The 23910-nt window shown below is 39.5% G+C and overlaps 1 long non-coding RNA gene across 1 annotated transcript in view; it reads left to right on the plus strand.

The window, feature by feature from the left end:
• Positions 1–756: 756 nt before the first annotated feature.
• The window catches only part of LOC148715472 (uncharacterized), a 31926-nt gene continuing 8772 nt past the window's right edge, over positions 757–23910 (plus strand). Inside the window, exon 1 of the long non-coding RNA XR_015972402.2 lies at positions 757–1313. This is a non-coding gene — a long non-coding RNA (uncharacterized LOC148715472). The remainder of the gene's footprint in view (positions 1314–23910) is intronic.

A 23910-nucleotide genomic window follows, 5' to 3' on the forward strand; every position in this document is an offset into this window, starting at 1 on the left:
AAGAAAAGAAGAGAAGAAAAAAGAAAAGAAGAGAAGAAAAAAGAAAAGAAAAATAAAAGGAAACAAAAGAAGAAAAGGAAAGAAAAAAAAAGGGAAGAAAAGGAAAGAAAAAAAAAAGGGAAGAAAAGAAAAACAAAGAAAAAAAGAAATAAATAAATAAATAAATAAATAAATAAATAGATAAATGCATAAATAAGGAGAAGAAGAGAAGAAAAAAGAAAAGAAAAAAAAGAAGAAAAGGAAAGAAAAAGAAGAAAAGAAAAGAAAAAAAGAGAATGCCCATAATTATAGTTTGGCCTTTTTCCAGTCGCTGAATCATTTATGTTCTCATCTGACATAACTAGAAGGTAAAACTTTCTCTAAGTAACATAAATTCGCAAAGAAAGAAGATCCTTTGGTATTAGATGTTCTTGCACCCCCTTCATATCTAGTTGGTCTGTCAACTGATATCAGATTTAAAGAATCCAGTGTGAATGCCCATAATTCTAACCATGTATGTAAGTTTAACTAAGCTGGATTGGGCTTTTGATTAGTTTAATATCACTTATGGAGCAGAAACATTATTTTCCATTTCACTTTATGGTTTAAGATCATTTTATTATGTTATGTTTTGGATGATATGCTATGTTTTGTTTTTAACTATTTCTCATGGAGTTAGGGTTCTACATATTTTAATAATAATCCTGTGCTTCTTAGTATTTAAAATATAAATTATTTATTAAAATTCTTAAAATTAATTTCAGCTGCTCTATAACTGTTGGAAGGCTAGTTTTTCTGACATTACTTATTCCTGTCTGGGCCTCATCCTGGCTGCAACAAGTTGGGCTGCTAGGTCTAGCTTGCTGGGAACGACATTTAGTAAATCTTATTCAAGTTGGCAAAATTCACCCACACACAGCCACACATGCACACACACACACACTCACACACAGAGATAGAGAGAGAGAGAGATGGTATATGATGAATAACTTTGTTTACAACCTCCAATGGTCTACATGATTTTATTTTAAAAAAAGATTTAGAGGCATAAAGTTTTAGGGTTTTTTTTTTTTTTAACCTGTTGACATGTTATTGGCTGTTTCACTTTTCACTTTATAACTATTTTACTAGTTTAACACTACATTATTCTATCAGAATATTTTCTGAACATCAGTTATTGATTTGCTAGGTTGATGGAGGTATTGAATAATATTGTGGTGAGTTGAGAATTTGACAGGTATGAAATCGTTGAGGGGGAGCATTCTTTGTGGAATGGTGTATCACAACCTTACAGGGAAACAATCTGTTTATTTCTGGTTTACTTCCAAAATCAGGTACCCAATCTCCTTGATGATCAGTTTGATATATGTGGAATAAGTTTCATAGTGTTGTTCAAGTTGACTAGAAAACAACTTGAAGATTTTCTTTAGTCTTGTTTCCACTCAGTATTCCTAGATTAATTGCTAGGCTGTAGTTATTTGACGACTACGGGCACTATTAACTAACACCTATATGATCCTATCACGTGATCATGTATTCTTTGATGGCATTTGTAACCAACAACAACATGATCAATACACTACTTTTTGGTTTATTCTGGATTCTTTATTTTAATTTTAAAACTCTTGGAGCCGTGATGCCAAATGTCCTCGTAGTTGCGTGTTTGTTGGTCTCATCGTGAACAATGAGATGACATAGTTAGTGTCCAACTTTTCTTTCTTTCTTTTTTACTAATTCTTCATGAATTTATACGATAGCTCCTGTTTTGCTGAGCCTTCTTGAATAAATTATTTTGTTTCAGCAATGGCAGGTGATATTTTCTTATACAAAAAATGCTGGTATTTATGTTATGGCCTCTGCCAACAATGTAGTAGTGAATGGATCTTACGGATAATTTCTTATTCTGCTTTGCTCCTTATCCTTAGTGATTGAAAAATCTGGACTTATTATTTCTTTATTTGTCAAGCGACCTAGGCTTTGCTTAGGATTGCTATTGGCAGCAGAGCTTTTAGAAATAGAGCTTTTGGGAAGTAGAGTTTTTATAAAAAGCTATTTGCTGTTTGGTAATTACATTTCTAAAGTGTTGTGAAGCTTTAACATATATTCGGTAACCAAAATAAAAAAGTCCTTTTGGTATGATAAAATGACAATAAAAAATATTGCATAACGAAGTGTAATAAAATATAATATTATATATCAAACTATTATTTTGTATAATATTATTGTAATATAGTATAATATAACAAATTATATTGTAGTATAATAATATTACATTATTATTAAATATTACTATATTAGAATATATTATTGCAATATAATAATATTATATTACATTATACATTTTATTATAATAATATAATATTATTATAATATAATATAATATAATGTAATATAATGTAATATAATCTAATATATTATCTTTTTATATTATTAATAGTATATTATAATATTATTATAATAATTATATATCATATTATCATAAAATAATAATTTTTATTATAATAATATAATATTATGATTGCAATGATATGTTATATTATGCTTATAATATAATATAAAAATATATTATATTATAATTATGTATTACTACATAATATAATATATTATACTATTATAATGTAATAATAAAATATAATATAACATAATATTTTATTAATTTATTATAATATAATATTATATTTATAATATAATAATATATTGTAATATGATATAATATAAGATGTAATAATGAGATTTGTTGATGGGCATTTTGGTTATCAAAATTTTTTATTAAAACCAAAATAACTTTTTGATATTGGTCGGAAAGCACTTTTGGGGAGAAGCTCCAAAATATGACTTTTTTCAGATAGACATTTTCAACTTTTTGGCAAAGCCAAAATTACTTTCCGAGTTTTTACCAAACACCATTATACTGTCCAAAAGTGCTTTTAGAGGGTGAGAAAGAACTTTTTAGCCCATCAAAAACTTTGTCAAATGGGGCCTTGTGTTGGGAACCCGCCCATGCCGCTGATATTTTAAAAATTTTTCAGATGGCAGCGGAATCGGCATGCACGGGTTCGACGTTCATCGCATGAACGCTTGTTTCGAGACCTTTCGTAATTAGGTAAGAATTAAAGCTTTTAAAACAATAGGAAGATCAAATCTTCACCTTGCGCGGGTAGACGATCACCGCGAATCTGAATTCGTGGTTATGGGAGAGGGTTCGCTTGAAGCCGTTCAAACGTCCGGCCTCTACGGGTATCCACACGAAGTAGAGAACCGATCAAAGCTTTCTTGTCTTCCCGGGGTGCTAGCTCCCTTGCAAAGACTCCTTTGATGGCTGATCTCTTCTCTTTCTTTCAACTCTTGAAAGTGCTTGAGAGGAGGAAGAAGAAGGTTGAAGAAGAGGAAGAAGAAGAATCCCCACGCAGCCTTCTTTCTTTTCCCTGCGTTGGAAGGAAGAAGGGAGGAAGAGGATGCCGCCAACCTTTGGCCTTGGTCTTCCTTGCTTGCGGCTGATCACAAGAAGAGAGGAGAGGGAGGCTCACGGCAAGGAGAAGGAGGAGTTCTTCTATATTTAGGGCGCCGGCCTCACACCTCCTTTTATAGCCATCTAGGGTTCCTACTAAGTAGGAGCCCTAGACATCTTTCCAAAGAGGGGGCGCCGGCCCCCTCTCTTGTGCCGCACCAATGGATCAAGGGGGAGGGGCTTGCGCCCCTCCCTCTTGGTAAACCCTAGTCCACATTAGGGTTTGCATTGCCCTAATGTGGTCAAGCCCTAATCCTATTAGGTTTAGCCTAAGGGTGAACCAATGGATCCAATCTAGGTAAGTCCTAATCCAATTAGAACTTGAATCAATTTTGACTCAATTGAACTCTTCAATCCTAATCCAATTAGGAGTCTTATTGATTCATTAGATTAATAATTAATTGTGACTTAAGAAACCCTAATCCATATTAGGATGTATTTAGTCCTAATCCAATTAGGATTAGATTTGAATCCGAAGTCCTAATCCAATTAGGATTCCTAGGAATCCTACTCCAAGTAGGAATCCGATTTAGATTCAAAAATTCCTAATCTCATTAGGATTGAGGAATCCTATTCCAAGTAGGAATCCCAGTCCTAATCTAATTAGAACTCTAGGTATCCTATCCGAAGTAGGATTCTTGTTTCAAGTCCAATTAATTAATTCCTTTTTCCTTCTTCAACCTTTTATCAATCAAATTGATTTCTTGTGATTCCTAATCACGATTTCAACCATCGGATCGGTCAATACTTCTAGTGTGTGTGACCCCATAGGTTCTATTCTGACTGGTAGTGAGATATACTGTGATCTCTATCACTATATCATTGAAAACTTCTTTCAATGGGTTGGAACGATTCCAACTCAACTCATTGGGGTTTATCGATCATCAAGATAATCCCTATGAGTCCCACCATCCACCAGTGACACCCAGCAGCATGTAGTGGCTACCCAGCAGAATGGAATGATGAACTTCTAGGTGCAGTTAACATGTGATATAGTCCTACTATCGTGGATCCCTACAGGACGGAGGTCATGGACAACTCGTCAAACCCCATCGTCTGTCATATGTCAAGATTTATTCGACTCGAGTTCGATAGTGAAAAACTCTTTCTCCACTGTGCATACTGCCCCGGCCGAGGTCTTACGAACTCAGTCTTATAAATCACATAGGATCTCTCCTTATCTATCAAGGTCGATAGATTCCATATAGGTGCATACCCTACTCCTACAGTGAACTTACTGCAGCCAATCTACACTGCATGGACCCATATGGCTAGAGACCATGTATGTGTGCAGTCAAACTACAATAACCTCACTGTGAGTAGCCGAAGCACCGCAGGTCAAAGGACCAGTCACACTACTGCAACATCAAGCAAGTCACTGACGAGTGGATAGACATCCAAGTGACTTCTTGTATTGGTCACGCTCAGTACCCTTGTTCTCTAACAAGCACCTGCACTATCACTTCAGTGTCCCTACACTGTGGACTCAAGTCTCGTCCATCCAGAAGGAGAGTGATCTGTGCACTGATCGGATCGATCACCGTCCTCGTGATGATCCTTTGATCAGGAGCATTTAGAAATTAATCACCAATGATACATGGCTCAAATTCTCAACTCTTGAGAATATGTATCATCATCTTATTAATTTCTTGGACGATTCATAGACACATAAACAATATGAATGAAAAAGATGCCTTTTATTTATTCAATAATAAATAGTCAAGTACAAAATTATGTCCCTAGAATCAACAATGTGTCAGCCAAATTGGCTTCTAGGGCATACATCTAACAATCTCCCACTTGCACTAAAGCCAATTGGTCATATATCTTAGGCCCATCTTCTCAAGGTGGGCTTGCTGACTCAGCTGTTTAGTGAAAGGGTCTGCCACGTTATCCGCGGAGTCTACTCTCTGTACCTCTACATATTTCTTCTCCACATAGTCGCGTATGAGGTGAAAGCGCCGCTCTATATGCTTAGACTTCTGATGAGACCTTGGCTCCTTAGCAAGGGCTATGGCGCCATTGTTATCGCAGTAGAGTGTTATGGCATCTGATGTCATCACATCCAGCTCTGCAATGAATTTCTTGAACCAGAAGCCTTCCTTAGCAGCTTCAGAGGCGGCGATGTATTCGGCTTCCATAGTCGAATCAGCAATGATCGGTTGTTTAGAACTCTTCCAATTCACCGTACCACCATTGCACAAGAACACGTATCCAGATGTTGACTTCCTGTCATCGACATCAGTCATGAAGTCTGAATCTGTGTACCCTTCTACCTTTAACTCTGATGATCCTCCAAAAACCAAGAATAAATCTTTAGTTCTTCTCAAGTACTTAAGAATATTCTTCACAGCTGTCCAGTGTTCTTCACCTGGATTCGACTGATATCTGCTTGTGACACTCACAGCAAGAGCTATATCAGGTCGTGTACATAGCATGGCATACATGAGGCTTCCTATTGCCGATGCATAAGGAATCTTGCTCATGCGTTGAATTTCCTCAGATGTGTTGGGGCACATCTTCTTGGAGAGATGAATTCCATGCCTTAGGGGTAAGAGACCCCTCTTGGAGTTTTCCATGCTGAACCTCTTCAGCACCTCCTCTATGTACATTTTCTGTGACAGGCCAAGCATCCTTTTAGATCTATCTCTATAGACCTTTATTCCCAAAATATAGGATGCTTCCCCAAGGTCTTTCATGGAGAATTCTTTTGACAACCAGACCTTGACCGAGGTTAGCATGGGAATATCATTCCCAATCAGGAGAATGTCATCTACGTACAGTACGAGAAAAACGACAGCACTCCCACTAACCTTTTTATAAATACATGGTTCCTCCTCGTTTTTGATGAAATCAAACGTTTTGATTGCATCATCGAAACAAGTGTTCCAACTCCGAGAGGCTTGCTTTAGTCCATAGATGGACCTTTGCAGCTTGCAGACCTTGTGATCTCCATCACTGGAAGTGAAACCCAAAGGCTGTTTCATATAGATATCTTCATCAAGATATCCATTCAGGAAAGCAGTTTTCACATCCATCTGCCAGATTTCATAATCATGAAATGCTGCAATGGCAAGCAATGTTCGGATGGATTTTAGCATGGCTACAGGTGAAAAGGTCTCCTGATAGTCAATGCCTTCGCGCTGACTATACCCTTTCGCCACAAGCCTTGCCTTATAGGTCTCTACCTCTCCATCCGAACCTATCTTCCTTTTGTAGATCCATTTGCATCCAATAGGTACAATACCTTCTGGTGGATCTACTAAGGTCCAGACTTGGTTGGAATGCATGGAGTCTATCTCTGACTTCATAGCTTCCAGCCATTTCTCGGAATCGATATCAGATATCGCCTCGTTGTAGGTTTTGGGATCCTGTATGTGATCCCTATCCCCCACTAGGAACATTTCCTCTGTATCCTCTTCTAGTATACCTAAGTATCTATCGGGAGGATGGGAGACCCTACTAGATCTACGAGGTGGTTGAGGGACATCGTGTACTGGCTCCTTATGAATAGGTTCTATAGGATCCATGACTCGTTGCTTTTCAGAGACTTTCTCTTCAAGCTCAATTTTCCTCCCACTGCCTCTATCAAGGATAAACTGATTTTCCAAGAAGATGGCATGACGGCTCACAAACACATTGTGATCCTCTGAGACGTAAAAATTGTATCCTAATGACTCTTTAGGATATCCTATAAAACGAGCACTTATGGTCCTAGCCTCTAACTTGTTCGCCTGTAGTCGCTTGACGTGGGCCGGACATCCCCAAATCTTGAGATGACCCAGACTTGGTTTCTTACCATGCCATATCTCATACGGTGTGGTAGGAACGGATTTAGAGGGAACTCTATTCAATAAATAAATCGCTGTGAGTAAGGCATCTCCCCAAAGGAACATAGGTAAATCAGTGAAGCTCATCATGGACCTGACCATATCCAATAGGGTCCGATTTCTCCTCTCTGACACCCCGTTGAGTTGAGGTGTACCCGGAGGTGTCCATTGTGAGACTATGCCGTTTTCTTTGAGATAGTCCCGGAATTTCCCACTAAGGTATTCTCCTCCCCGATCTGATCGAAGAGCCTTAAGAGGTTTTCCAGTTTGTTTTTCTACTTCATTTTTTAACTCTTTGAACTTTTCAAAGGATTCAGACTTGTGTCTCATAAGATACACATACCCATACCGTGAATAATCATCGGTAAAGGTAATGAAGTAAGAATAACGTCCCCTGGCTAGCACATCGAATGGGCCACATACATCTGTATGTACTAGGGTAAGTATTTCAGTGGTCCTCTCCCCATGTCCTACAAAGGGCAGTCTAGCCATTTTTTCTTGAAGACAGGACTCGCAAACTGGATATGACTCGGAAGTCAATGAGCCTAAGAGCCCATCTTTATCCATTTTGTTCATTCTATCTTCTCCAATATGGCCAAGTCTGAGGTGCCACAAATATCTTTGGTTTATCTCATCTCTGGATCTTTTGGATCCTTTGGCACTCACATCTTGCTCGGTAACATTCACAGATACATCCATATGTAAATGGTAGAGACTGTCAATCATAAAACCACGTGCGACTATTTTATTTCTCAAATAAATAGAATAGCAGTCTTTGTCAAATGTAAAAACATGACCTTCCTGTGCTAGACATGAAACAGAAATCAAATTTCTGCTAGCAACAGGTACATAATAGCAGTCTCTAAGTATTAAACTAAATCCAGACGGTAGTCGCAGATGGTAGGTGCCCATAGCCACAGCAGCAACTTTTGCCCCGTTGCCAACCCGAAGGGTTACCGCACCTTCCGCCAGCCTTCTACTTTCCTTTAGACCCTGCATGGTAGTGCACAAATGAGCACTAGAACCAGAATCTATAACCCAACTAGAAGTAGAAGAAACCGTTAGATTAGTTTCAATAATGAGCAAGTTTATACCTTCTGAAGGTGTGTCACTTTTCTTGTTCTTCAGGCTCTCGAGGTATGAAGGACAGTTTCTCTTCCAATGGCCTTCGACATTGCAGTGGAAACATTTTTCTTTGTCGTTAGCCTTTTTCTTTTGAACTTCCTTCTTTGGCTTCTTGTCTTTCTTCTGCTTCTTTGTAGGCTTCTTTTTCTTCCAAGTAGACTTTCTCTTGGAACCAGAAGTCAACTCAGCAGCGAGGACATTGCCCCTTGAACCTTTCAAGGCTCCCTCAGCAGTTACCAACATGTTGATTAGTTCAGTCTTAGTGCATTCAATCTTATTCATGTGATAGTTTACTATAAACTGACCAAATGAATCAGGAAGTGACTGTAGGATCAAATCCACTTGCAATTCCTTGTGCATGTCCATACCGAGCTTCTCAAGCTCCTCTAGGTCCTTGATCATGGTCAGACCGTGATCATGGACAGACTGCCCTTCGCGCATCTTCGCTTTGAAAAGCCTCTTGGACACTTCAAAACGAGCTGTGCGACTCTGCTCACCATACAACTCTTGTAGGTGTGCCAGTATGTCCCTAGCAGTCTTTATATTTTCATGCTGGCATTGGAGTTCATTAGACATAGATGCCATCATATAGCATTTTACTCTAATGTCATCATCCAACCACTTTTTATGCATCTCACGCTGAACATCAGTGGGACGTGCTGGTAATGTGGGGATATCTGAATCGAGTATATAGCCTATCTTCTCACAGTCCAAAACTATTTTGAGATTTCTAAGCCAGTCCTTGTAATTGGTTCCGGTCAGTCGGTTGGTCTCAAGAATACGGGTCAAAGGGTTTGAAGCCGACATTGTATCTGCAGAGAGTAAAGATTCTAGTTAGACTCTTGTACTTGATCCTAATCTGTCCTAAGGTCTTTTAGAACAAATATGACTCCCACTATTTTCTCGAATTCCTCACACTCTCCTGGTAGGAAAACGGAAATCCCACACGACTAGGGTTTCTAGTGGGTACTGCGGTCCCACCAATTTACATGCCACCTCACCTAACAGTTATTGGTGACACATAGATGGATGAGTGTACAACTCTTGTACAATGCTTCTCAAGCATGTTGCAGTGCAACTTGGTCTCTAAGCCATGAAGACCTCACCTAACAGTTATTGGTCCCATTTCTTAGTTAAGTCAGACCCACTGTATAACCGTAGGAATAAAGTCGTCATTGGGTCCTCACCTAACAGTTATTGGTGCCCAACCCCACCTTTACCCTACAACATCTCATGTCTATAGAGAGGTCCAGCCCCCCAATGCAACTTGACCACTGTATCCAGCCGAGACAAGTCAACATCAGAAAGGCCTTAGCAGCTCTACTACAGTGGAAGACCTATTGACTTAATATTGGTTAATCAGGTCTTAGTGTTTGCAACTTGAGCCTTTCATAAGAGGTAATCGAACAATTGGCCAGGTAAGCAGGTGGGAGGCTCCCCTTACTCAGAGAGTAAGGTCCTAATTAAGTAACCACCTTTCATGCTTTCCTAGACACCAATTAGATCAATTAATCTAATATGACTTGCTCATGTCGGTTCACTCTCGACTTGATTGAGGAGGTTTTGATTTAGGTCTCAATTGGGTTTGCTACATCACATGTAGACCTATCTACCCGACTCTCATTCACATCACATGCAAACGGCGCATTGCAGGCAGTTATAATCGCGGCAATAATTAAAGCTAAACTTTAACTAGGTGATGATCATGGATTCTAATTAGGTCGTATTGCAAGCACATGCACATCAATCGATCAAGTGGTCTTCAACTCTTGAATTGGATCCAAGCTTCCTTGATTCGATCCTTGATCAACTCTTGATCCCATCGCCATCAACCGCTTAGACCCCTGTTCATCTCATGCATCGTCTTCGACTTGATCGTTGATGTACATCACATCACAGAAATACAACCAGATGTAAAATAAAAATAAAAATAATTTACATATCCTTTTAGGAGGCACGCAGGCCTCTCAAAACATCAAATAAGATGCATGCAAGCATCTGAAAAATTACATGACATCGCAGATCACATCGCAGGTCATTACATTTGATACCAAAAGGGGTTGAATCCTATGATCATCACCGTATGCTACAATTATAATTTTCAGATCTGAAACTTAACTGATTATATCATGACATAGGTCGCTGATCATGCTAATCATGATTTTAAACTTTGTAATCCCATTAACAATGCAATTAGAATCATCTTTTTATCACATAAAAATCAGCATGTAAAAATCAGCACCCCTGAAAAAATCTGCATGCAGAATTTTTCAGCATGCATGATCATTTAATTTTCAGATCTAATATGCCTTTAGATATTTAATTCTTACCTTAATCTACGAAGCCTAGGCTCTGATACCACTGTTGGGAACCCGCCCATGCCGCTGATATTTCAAAAATTTTTCAGATGGCAGCGGAATCGGCATGCACGGGTTCGACGTTCATCGCATGAACGCTTGTTTCGAGACCTTTCGTAATTAGGTAAGAATTAAAGCTTTTAAAACAATAGGAAGATCAAATCTTCACCTTGCGCGGGTAGACGATCACCGCGAATCTGAATTCGTGGTTATGGGAGAGGGTTCGCTTGAAGCCGTTCAAACGTCCGGCCTCTACAGGTATCCACACGAAGTAGAGAACCGATCAAAGCTTTCTTGTCTTCCCGGGGTGCTAGCTCCCTTGCAAAGACTCCTTTGATGGCTGATCTCTTCTCTTTCTTTCAACTCTTGAAAGTGCTTGAGAGGAGGAAGAAGAAGGTTGAAGAAGAGGAAGAAGAAGAATCCCCACGCAGCCTTCTTTCTTTTCCCTGCGTTGGAAGGAAGAAGGGAGGAAGAGGATGCCGCCAACCTTTGGCCTTGGTCTTCCTTGCTTGCGGCTGATCACAAGAAGAGAGGAGAGGGAGGCTCACGGCAAGGAGAAGGAGGAGTTCTTCTATATTTAGGGCGCCGGCCTCACACCTCCTTTTATAGCCATCTAGGGTTCCTACTAAGTAGGAGCCCTAGACATCTTTCCAAAGAGGGGGCGCCGGCCCCCTCTCTTGTGCCGCACCAATGGATCAAGGGGGAGGGGCTTGCGCCCCTCCCTCTTGGTAAACCCTAGTCCACATTAGGGTTTGCATTGCCCTAATGTGGTCAAGCCCTAATCCTATTAGGTTTAGCCCAAGGGTGAACCAATGGATCCAATCTAGGTAAGTCCTAATCCAATTAGAACTTGAATCAATTTTGACTCAATTGAACTCTTCAATCCTAATCCAATTAGGAGTCTTATTGATTCATTAGATTAATAATTAATTGTGACTTAAGAAACCCTAATCCATATTAGGATGTATTTAGTCCTAATCCAATTAGGATTAGATTTGAATCCGAAGTCCTAATCCAATTAGGATTCCTAGGAATCCTACTCCAAGTAGGAATCCGATTTAGATTCAAAAATTCCTAATCTCATTAGGATTGAGGAATCCTATTCCAAGTAGGAATCCCAGTCCTAATCCAATTAGAACTCTAGGTATCCTATCCGAAGTAGGATTCTTGTTTCAAGTCCAATTAATTAATTCCTTTTTCCTTCTTCAACCTTTTATCAATCAAATTGATTTCTTGTGATTCCTAATCACGATTTCAACCATCGGATCGGTCCATACTTCTAGTGTGTGTGACCCCATAGGTTCTATTCTGACTGGTAGTGAGATATATTGTGATCTCTATCACTATATCATTGAAAACTCCTTTCAATGGGTTGGAACGATTCCAACTCAACTCATTGGGGTTTATCGATCATCAAGATAATCCCTATGAGTCCCACCATCCACCAGTGACACCCAGCAGCATGTAGTGGCTACCCAGCAGAATGGAATGATGAACCTCTAGGTGCAGTTAACATGTGATATAGTCCTACTATCGTGGATCCCTACAGGACGGAGGTCATGGACAACTCGTCAAACCCCATCGTCTGTCATATGTCAAGATTTATTCGACTCGAGTTCGATAGTGAAAAACTCTTTCTCCACTGTGCATACTGCCCCGGCCGAGGTCTTACGAACTCAGTCTTATAAATCACATAGGATCTCTCCTTATCTATCAAGGTCGATAGATTCCATATAGGTGCATACCCTACTCCTACAGTGAACTTACTGCAGCCAATCTACACTGCATGGACCCATATGGCTAGAGACCATGTATGTGTGCAGTCAAACTACAATAACCTCACTGTGAGTAGCCGAAGCACCGCAGGTCAAAGGACCAGTCACACTACTGCAACATCAAGCAAGTCACTGACGAGTGGATAGACATCCAAGTGACTTCTTGTATTGGTCACGCTCAGTACCCTTGTTCTCTAACAAGCACCTGCACTATCACTTCAGTGTCCCTACACTGTGGACTCAAGTCTCGTCCATCCAGAAGGAGAGTGATCTGTGCACTGATCGGATCGATCACCGTCCTCGTGATGATCCTTTGATCAGGAGCATTTAGAAATTAATCACCAATGATACATGGCTCAAATTCTCAACTCTTGAGAATATGTATCATCATCTTATTAATTTCTTGGACGATTCATAGACACATAAACAATATGAATGAAAAAGATGCCTTTTATTTATTCAATAATAAATAGTCAAGTACAAAATTATGTCCCTAGAATCAACAATGTGTCAGCCAAATTGGCTTCTAGGGCATACATCTAACACCTTGGTGTTATTATTTTAAAAATAAAATTTTGGTACTAATATTTAGTTCAAGATACATTCTGTTTGATGTAAAGATTTTCTTATCTTCTTATCTAAAATATCATAGGGAAGGATGGAGAGGTCTTTTCTTCTCGTTCCAGATCTGGTCAAACCTTCTTCCTTTATCTGCTGAGAAATTGTCATATCTGAGCAGTGTTAAGCTACTAGTCCATTCCAGATTCTCTAGCACATTCTGTAATCTTCTAGCAAGATCTGAATTCAGTTAATTCCTACTGAATTCAGTTAGTTCACAACTGTTGTAACCAACTCCAGCTAGTAAGCAGCTGGTTACTTGTATCCTGGATCATCACCTATAAATAGATACCTACTGTAAGCTCTTGGAATTAATGAAAATCACATTTAAACTCTTCTTCCCAGTTCTCTGCTTTATCAATAGCTTACTATAGCAGAACAGTTTCAGTGCCGTGCCAGTTATTCAAGGAATGTGCCGGCTACTGTAGCTTCAACATATTTTCTCCCAGACTTCTTCTAAACATATCGTCTTCAAGAATTCTTCTTGGTATCAGAGCAGGGATCTAGATCATCTCACCATGATCCACTAGCTCAATTAAGCTCTGTTAATAAGATCAGAAGATCTTAAGGTGTGATTTTTTTTTTTATGTCATTAAGGTCGGAAGACTTTGCAGTGATACTTCCTCCTCTTGAGAGTGATTCTATGGCATCTCCTACATCAGTGAATCATATCAGATCAGATGACGCAATAAGGTCTTCTAAAGATCAGGTTATATCTCCCAAACTTAAATTCTTGACTTCAAGGATTCAATCACTTGTACCCAGTCAACTTACCTCTGAAAATTATCTTGTCTGGAAATCCCAAATCACTCGAGTGTTCAAAGCAAGTGGATTTTTTGGATTTCTAGACGGATCATCAACTTGTCTACAATCATCATCTAGTTCTGAATTTGATGCTTGGTTTTTGAATGATCAGTTCTTAGCAGTGGCTTTGAATTCAACAATTTCTTCTTCTATACTATCCTATGTGATTAATCTTGAGCATTGCCATCAAATTTGGGCTACATTGGAATGTAGATTGAATTCCTCAACTAGATCTCATGTAATTCAACTAAAGAATGAGCTTCACAATATACGGAAGCAAGATCTACCAATGCAGCAGTATTTAAATGAGATCAGGAATAAGGTAGATGCCCTTGCAGCTGCTGGATCCAAGTTAGATACGGAGGATGTGGTGCTGTATGTTTTGAATGGCCTCCCAGCGGCTTATGATTCCTTCTCTACTGCAATTAGGACTCGGTCTTCAGCTATTACTTTGGATGAACTCTATGCACTTTTATGCAGTGAAGAGATTATCTTGTCTAACAAGAAAAAACATCAGTCCTCTGTCGACTCTGCATTTGCACTATTTTCAGTTCATGGCAGAGGTCGTGGACGTTTCTACTTCACCAACCGAGGACGAGGCAGGTCAAGAACATCAGGATGGTCCTTTCCAGGTCGAGGCAGAGACCAGAGAAATTTATTGGAATGCCAAATTTGTAATAAACGAGGTTATTCTGTTGTAAACTGCTGGCACAGGATGGATTCAAATTACAGTAGCACAGGTTGGCAATGCATGGATTCTACTCACAATGCATCCACACCGGCACATACTCCTCAGGCTCTTCTAGCAAACTCTGCTTCTCAAGCTTCATCTGTAAGTTCTACTCTATCAACAAGAACTGGGGATTGGATTATTGACAGTGGAGCTACAGCACATATGACGCCTGAGCAATTCGTCCTGCATCAACCTGTTTCTTACAGTGGGTCTGAGCAAGTAGCACTTGGAAATGGCGCTTCTATCCCTATTCATCACCTGGGTTCTGGTATACTCCCTACACCGTCTCATTGTTTTAGACTATCTCATCTTCTTCATGCTCCTCAAATCTCCCATAACCTCTTGTCAGTCTATAAATTAGCAGCTGACAATCATTGTGTTCTTATTTTTGATTCGGATGGTTGTACCATTAAGGACAAGCATACAAACAAAACTTTGTTTCAGGGATGTTGCAGTAAAGGACTTTATAGGATTCCCTTCACTTTTGTTTCATCATCGGTATCAGCTTCCTCAGCTCCAAATGTACTCTTAGCTTCAAAATTGTCTTCCTCCATCTGGCATCAGCGTCTTGGACATCCAGCTGCCTCTGTGCTTTGCACATTGTCCACTCATATACAGCCACTTTCTTCTCCAAATTCTTCCTCTGTCTGTCAGACATGCAGCATGGCGAAGAGTCATAAACTCCCATTCAAGTCCAGTTCTGCAGCATCAACAAAGCCTCTGGAACTCATTCATTCCGATGTTTGGGGGCCGTCACCTGTTGCATCTTCAGGAGGAATTAAATACTATGTTCTTTTTGTAGATGATTTCTCTCATTTTTGTTGGGTCTATCCTCTTCGTAATAAATCTAATGTCTTTCAATATTTCTTACAATTCAAATCTATAGTTGAAAATCAATTTTCCTCCACCATTAAAGTGTTTTGGTCTGATGGAGGGGGTGAGTTTAACTCCCGAGCTGGTATTGTACATCAAATGTCCTCACCATATACACCAGAACAGAATGGTCTTGCTGAGAGAAAGCATCGCCATCTCTTGGAGGTTGTTAGAAGTCTCCTTATTCATGTCTCTCTACCTTCAAAATTCTGGGTTGAAGCACTTTTGACTGCTACATACCTTATAAATCGCTTGCCTACACCGCTACTTCATTGCAAATCCCCCTTTGAACTTTTGTTTCACCGTGTTCCTGATTACAGTCATTTGAAAGTTTTTGGATGTCAATGTTTTCCTTGGCTTCGGCCACAAGCATTGAATAAATTCTCTCCAAGATCTACTCCCTGTGTTTTCATTGGTTATTCTACACAACATAAAGGCTATTGATGCTTCAACTTGAAGTCAGGGAAAGTTATCATTTCTCGGCATGTTGAATTTCATGAGTCCTTGTTTCCATTTTTCCAAGAGTCTTCTCTTTCATCCTCTCAGCCAGCGCTCCTTCCTTATCCTCTTCTTGTTCCATCCTCACATTCTTCAGAGTCATCTGCTGTGTCTTCTACTTTTCAACAAATATCACCACATACCTGTTCTCCTGCACAATCTTCCTCTGTTTTTGTTCCTGCTTCCCAGTCTTCTTCTTCTTCTTTTCTGTCATCTTCTTCTCATTTACTGCCTTCTCCTCCACAGCCTTCTCGTCACCCCATGGTCACTCGGCTTCAGACCGGCTCACTTAAACCTCGGCGTATTTTCTCTCTACTTAGCACTGCATCTGTTCCCACTGAGCCTTCTTGCTACTCCACTGCTATTGCTGATCCCCATTGGCGAGCTGCCATGTCACAAGAATTCAGTGCTTTAATTGATCAGCAAACCTGGGAGCCGGTTCCTAGGTGTCCTTCACAGCATGTTCTTGGCTGTCGCTGGATTTTTAGGGTCAAAAAGAATTCTGATGGCTCTTTGGCCCTGTACAAAGCTCGAGTTGTGGCACAAGGCTTTAAACAGGAATATGGAGTTGATTTTACAGAAACTTTCAGCTCTGTGGCCAAGTTTCAAACAATCCGAGTTTTTCTTTCCCTTGCAATTACTTCAGGCTGGGATATTCGTCAATTAGATGTTTCAAATGCATTTTTGCATGGTAAATTGGATGATCAGGTGTTTATGGAACAGCCAAAGGGTTTTATTGATCCTCATTCTCCAGATCATGTTTGCCGTCTTAAAAAGGCAATCTATGGCTTAAAGCAAGCACCGAGACAATGGTTTGCTACGTTCACTAGTTTTCTCATTGAGCAGGGATTTCAGAGCAGTTCAGCTGATCCCTCTCTTCTGCTTTTCAAACGAGATGGAGTTGTCCTATATCTGGTGATTTATGTTGATGATATATTGCTTACTGGTAACAATACCAGTGCTATATCTTCTCTTTTTCTTCAGCTGCAGAGTAGATTCTAAATGAAGGACCTTGGCTCTTGTTCTCATTTTCTGGGCATCACAACGACCTTCACTTCCACTGGTGTTTTTCTTAGTCAGGCTACTTATGCCAATACTTTATTACACCGAGCTGGGATGCTGACTTGCAAGCCAGCCTCTTCCCCATTGCCACTTAAACTTGGAGTCTCCTGTCCGAATGATGCCTTGTTTACTTCACCTGAATTATATCGAAGCTTGGCAGGTTCCCTTCAATACTTAACGGTTACACATCTAACATTTCCTATGCCGTTAATTACCTCTGCCAATTCATGCATTCTCCAAAGATTTCTCATTTTCAGCTGCTGAAGAGGGTTCTTCGTTACATTAAAGGGACCTTGAATCATTCTCTTTATTTTAAGTCAGGACCTCTCATTCTCTCTGCATTTTGTGACTCAGACTGGGCTGGCAACTCACTTGATCGTCGCTCTACCTCTGGTTTTTGTATCTTTTTGGGTTCCAATTTGATTTCTTGGTGTGCCAAGAAGCAGCCGACTGTTGCTCGCTCTTCTACTGAAGCTGAGTACAGGGCCTTGGCTATCACAGCTTCTGAGTTGATCTGGCTGCGTCGACTACTTCGTGAGCTTGGTATTTCAGTTGATTCACCCACTGAGATCTACTGTGACAACATTTCGGCCATTGCTCTTGCTTCAAATCTCGTCTTTCATGCACGAACGAAGCATATAGAGGTGGACTATCATTTTATCAGGGAGAAGGTGCTTTCCAAAGAGCTTCATATTGCTCATGTATCTAGTGCTAATCAACCTGCAGATATTTTCACAAAATCCCTTACTGCTAGAAGACATTCTCTCCTCTGTTCCAAGCTGAAGGTCACTTCCCTACCTTCAGCTTGAAGGGGGGTGTTAAGCTACTAGTCCATTCCAGATTCTCTAGCACATTCTGTAATCTTCCAGCAAGATCTGAATTCAGTTAATTCCTACTGAATTCAGTTAGTTCACAACTGTTGTAACCAACTCCAGCTAGTAAGCAGCTGGTTACTTGTATCCTGGATCATCACCTATAAATAGATACCTACTGTAAGCTCTTGGAATTAATGAAAATCACATTTAAACTCTTCTTCCCAGTTCTCTGCTTTATCAATAGCTTACTATAGCAGAACAGTTTCAGTGCCGTGCCAGTTATTCAAGGAATGTGCCGGCTACTGTAGCTTCAACATATTTTCTCCCAGACTTCTTCTGAACATATCTTCTTCAAGAATTCTTCAAGCAGGTTGTGTAGGTTGAGGCTTGTAATCTGCCTTCTACTTCTTTTCATCAAGTCAATCGTTATTGAGGGAAAGAAGTGGAGCAAATTGAGGAACTTCCATGAAGGAAATGTACTGAAAATCAGGGACAACTGGGGGAAAGCAAAACCTTGAATGAAAAATGTTGGAATTGATTATTTTTTTAATTTTTATACAGGACTAGAATCATGCTTTCGAGACTTAATTTAGTACTTCTTTCAGAAAATGAGGCTTCATTTATTTCTTTGCAAGATATGACCAGTGCTTGCTATACATATGCATTGAAATGTTGGCAATATATTGAGTCCAAGGACACAAGATAAGTATTGAAGATAAGATAATGCTAGTCAGATATGTGGCAAAACTTAGACTAATACAGTTAGAAATAAGTATAGTAGTGGAACGAGATGTCATGCTAAATTACCAAATGAGGATCGGTAGAGAACCATTTAAAATGGCATGGCATGTGCAATAGTGATATAGTGATGCCCAGGTGAGGAGAGCAACCTGGGATTGTTCTAAAGGATCATGAAAGGGGAAGACCTACGTTAACATCAACTAGAACTGTTGGAGAAAATCTGGGAAATTGGTAGTGATAGTGGTGTAGGCCTTAGGTCTTCACTGAAAGGTGAAAGACTCATTTTCCAATTTCTAATAGGTGTGACAAGGCCTTTTAGTTATTATTGTAGTTATAAGGTCAAAATCTATCCAAACGTTTTATGAAAGTGTCACATGCTAGTCATCTTGAGTGCTTCATTTGGATTGGAAGTCCTAAGCCAAAGGATCCTACTGGATTAGGGTCTTGATATCAATGATTTTTTGGGATTCTTCAATTTCTTTTCCAGTGTCAGCATATCATTTTCATAAATGTTCCTATCGATGGATGAAGTTGATACAATTCATATTTCTTTTCTCTCAGAACATTGTAACACTTTATGAGATGCTGGAATAGAAGGCTAATCCACATCATGTTGCGACGAGTGGAATATTATGAGAGGTCGTCTGCAAGAAGCAAAAATTAGTTTGCAGATTGAAAACTATGAATAATGTTTGTCAGGAAGTCAACTATTAAATCATGGAAAGGGTATGGGAAAAACAAGGAAGTGTTCTTATTTCAAGATTAGAAGTTATGCATCTCTGTTTTCAGTTAATGAGTTAGTAAACCAATTATGATAATTCACACATAACTGTATCATAATTAGTTCAGTATACACCAAGGATTGATGGACACACCTAAACTTGCATAAGAACAAGTCCCCCCCCCCTCCCGCGCCCGCCCGAACTACAACATTTGCACTTTGTCATGTTATTCTTCTCAATATATAATCCTTTGAGTCAAGGTTTAAGTCAAGTTCTGCTGAACCGGTACCTGGCTTGTACCGAATGGCGACCCGTTTGGTATGGTAAGGTTTAAGTCAAGTTCTTTAGCATGGAACAACAGTAAAAAGATTGCAATTATTGCTTATAGTAATAGGTATTAGAGAAGAGGACTAGGGTTCCTCTATTAATTTACAAGATCCCAAGCCCTGAGCTTGTGCCTCATTTGATACTGCTATTAAGTACAATACCTGCATTTTCCATGCCAAAGAAATAAAGGCACCACTCACTCAAGCCGGCAAGTCCTTGGTTGTTATACCAAATGACTTGGGAATCCTTCCTTCGCTAGTGTTTTAAGGGTTAAGGGGTAATTGGAAGAGGGCCACCTTGAGAAACCCATTGACTACAGGATTCTTCTACCACACAGAGAGAGAGAGAGAGAGACTATCTCAAGTTAATCCTTGTGTGGTAGGTCCTGATAACTTCTTGGCTACATGTAAGCCATACTTTATAGATTTATTGTATATGGTTATTGCATTTGTCAGTTAACTTTTAAGGTTGATATATTTCTACTCATAGTTTATGCCACGTGGTGGAAACAAATTTCGTCTTATTTTTCTTTCATGATTCTGTCCTACTCATTTCATGTGCAGTCCAGTGACTACATCAATGCTTTGTTGGTTCCTAGAGATGATCAAGTTCCAGTGATGTTCAGTCTTTGGCTGCTTAAGGAATTTTTCATGTGGTATGTTGTCCATATTTTACCAGTTATTACAAATGATCTTGCAATGTTTACAGGACAACATATTGCATGTAAATCAACAATAGAACGACCACTTAACTTGTCTTATTCATTAGTAAACTAAATCATTTCCGTTTCTCATGAGTTGGGCTTATCCGTGGGAGATGATGCCATTAAGCATGTTTATCTACTGCATGCTGTAAACAATGTGGAAGAAAATGTACATCATATCATCGAGGCATGTTGATTCTCAAAACTATGAAGGAAACGAGATTGATGGCTGTGAATTGGAATGAAACCAATTTATTACTAATTATGAATTTATCTTAATATAATTTAGATTCACCATCACATCATGCATTACTGCTGGCTAGTGCATCATAGATTATTCTAGTTCATATTGGCCATTTAAATTGTAAATTTCTTTTTTCACTTTCATAGTTGCATGTTATTTGTTCAAATGCCTGAAAATGATCTGAAATAAATCAGTTTGTAGGAACTATTAAAAATGTGTCTTTTCACAGTGCTTTATACTTTAATTATTTCAGTCAATCTGTAAGCTTTTATAAATCGATCTTACATCCTTCTACAGGCCACTTCGACACTAGACGTCATCTTGAAAATTTTAGGTAATTATCCAAATCCCATTTTACCACTTCTATGCATATCTGAGAGTTTTTTCCTATTTCTGTACTTCCTGACCCTGCTTAGCATTTTCTCGCCTCTATTCTTCCTACGTTTTACTTATTGATCTCAACATCTTTATTGTGCATTTTAGTCCCACCAAAAGGTCGTTCCTGGTTCTGCCCTTGTTGTTTGAATTCAACATTCTCTAGACTTGTATATTATATGGATTATGTACTAGAAAAGAAGGGAAAAAAATCTTTCACATAAATTTTCATTGACATGTCAACTCTGTTCACTACAACAAATATGAGTTTTGCCGACTCTTTTTTTCCGACGCTAGGGGAAAGCGTCGGGAAAGTTTGGCTCAGCGCCAACCTTTGCCGACGCTTTCTCCTTGCGTCGGTAAAGGTTTAGATACAACGACGCTTAAAAGCATTGGTAAAAGATTAAGAGACGACGACGCTTAAAAGCGTCGTTAGAAAGCATCAAACCCTCCAACCGTTCGCCCAGCCCCCTCTCCTCCATTTTCTATCGGTCGATGCCCACCTGTGCGCGCGCCGACTTCCCACCTCCATCGAGAGCCGGTGCTTCCCCGCTGCCGTCTTCCTCCTTCCGTTCGCCCAGCCCCCTCTCCTCCATTTTCTATCGGTCGATGCCCTACTTGTGCGCGCGCCGACTTCCCACCTCCATCGCGAGCCGGTGCTTCCCCGCTGCCGTCTTCCTCCTTCTCCTCTGAGGTAAGCCTCCTCCTCCTCCTTCTCCTCCTCCTGCTGCTGCTCGTCCTCCTCCTCCTCCTCCTGCTGCTGCTGCTCGTCCTCCTCCTCCTCCTGCTGCTGCTGCCCATCCTCTCTCGGTCGATGCCCTAGCTGCGCGCCGACATCAATCCTCCATCCCGAGCCCTAGCTACTCGGCCACCGTCGACCTCGCCGTTGCCTGAGGTAAGTGATCCTAGTATCCTCAACCATGTATTTATTTTAAGCCTTGCGATTTTCCTCTCTGGTATGTAATATATCAAAGTCTGAGGATTTGAAGCATGGGTTTAAACTGTGGTCACGTTCATTTAGTCTTCTTCCTATTGTTTAGGATCAGATCTTTATTCGCCATGGGCATAAACTGCGGGACAATTTACAAAATATGATTAGGTCTCCTTCCGTGCTCTCTCTGTCAATTTAGGTTTTGTGGTAGATAGTTTCAGCCAAGAGCTACCTACCTTAGAAATTTGTTATGAATTAAAGGTTCAGCGGCAAGCCAGTAGCTAGGCTAAGCCGCAGTCACAAAGATGGCTGTTTATCTCAAAGCTATGTTAAATTTAGAGGTATATTCTGCTCGAGTTTGCTGCTTTAATCCTATTTGGTGGGTTCAGTGTTGAGTTTTATGTCTCAGTGCATTTGCGTGCTCAGCCTGGGACATTCAATTGTTACTCTTATTCTTCAATTCACCATTGCATGAAAATTATAGTACTCAAAGATCAATAAATTCCTCCAGATTATATGAAAATATTTAGAAGATAGTATCAAAATCATTTTATTGTCAAAAGGAAGAAAACTTATTGGTGACCATGCAGTTGAAAATTTAAATGGTGAGAATAGCCTCCAAAGGAACTATGTTATGGAAGTTTTAAGACCGATATCGTGATGTCCGTAATTGTAAGGCTGGATCGGACCTAAACTCTGCAAATGACGTATGAGTTAAGAAGGTGTTATCGTAAAAGTATAGGTTGAGGGGAATTCAGCTGCTATTATCTCATGGATAAATTTTTATCCTTCTTGTAGATTGCATGTTAATTCACTGTTGAAAGATTTTGGCTATGAAAGTGTGCGACAATTAGTATTCGGGCATTCTATGTTCTAGACAAGCTAATCAAGCTGCTGATTGGGTAGCAACTCAAGCAAATAATTATCATGAGGTTTCATATCAGGATCAATCCTTGGTTCTATAAAATTTCAGTTGATGTATTGCCTTTGTTGTATGTAAGACACTAATTTTTTTTTTCTTTGGGCTATGGGCTCCCTTGTATAGAGGGGGAAAAAAAGACACTAAGTCTCTTGACTTAGTAAAGAGAAGGGAACAATTTAGGATGAAGATGAAAAATAATAAGGCATGAGTTTTGCCTGAAATATTCGATTTGCAGCTTTATGTGTTCTAAGAGAAAGGAGTACCTAATGGATGATAATTATACCAATAATTAGTTCATTTAAAATAAATCTGATTTATTTCTTTTTTACCAGAGCTTGCATGGAGGGATGTTGAATGAAAAGAGGATGCAAATATAAGAGAAAGTGATCTCTCTCTCTCCTACTCCTCTCCCTCTGTTTCTCTCTCCCTCTCTCCACACATACACAGACTTATATGCCTGTTTTTGTACATACTTTTACCAGTTACTTGGACTACATGTATTGAAGAGATAAAATATTCAAAACTTGTAAGAACAAATGCAACTAGGCAGTAGAATGCCTTCACCTTTTTCTCAAGCAGAGTGCTCCCTCATAATGAAAATTATTGTTAAGTATAGTTGGTGTGGCATTGATGGTGACTTCATGTTAATCTTCTGCATTCGAATATGATGGATCATGAGATGTAATATGAATTCTAGGATCAATAAGACGAGTAGATGATGACAGCATCATATGGAGAGTTTGAATTTGACTATTTGATGCATAGGCACCCCAATCTAAGTAGCTGGTCATATAAAGATTCTCCCCCTACATTATCTCTATACTAGAACATGAGTTATCAGATTTTGTAAGGATTAAGATGCTCATTGAAAACTATATGCCAAGAAATATATATTGGGTGGAAATAATACCGATACTCTTTGTGAACCGTATTCTAGTCGATAGAGATACATGGTAAGGATCTTTGGG

This window comes from Phoenix dactylifera, chromosome 1, assembly GCF_051530095.1.
Source record: "Phoenix dactylifera cultivar Ajwa chromosome 1, Ajwa_hap1_PhDact_Kaust_v1.1, whole genome shotgun sequence".
Classification (NCBI taxonomy): domain Eukaryota; kingdom Viridiplantae; phylum Streptophyta; class Magnoliopsida; order Arecales; family Arecaceae; genus Phoenix; species Phoenix dactylifera.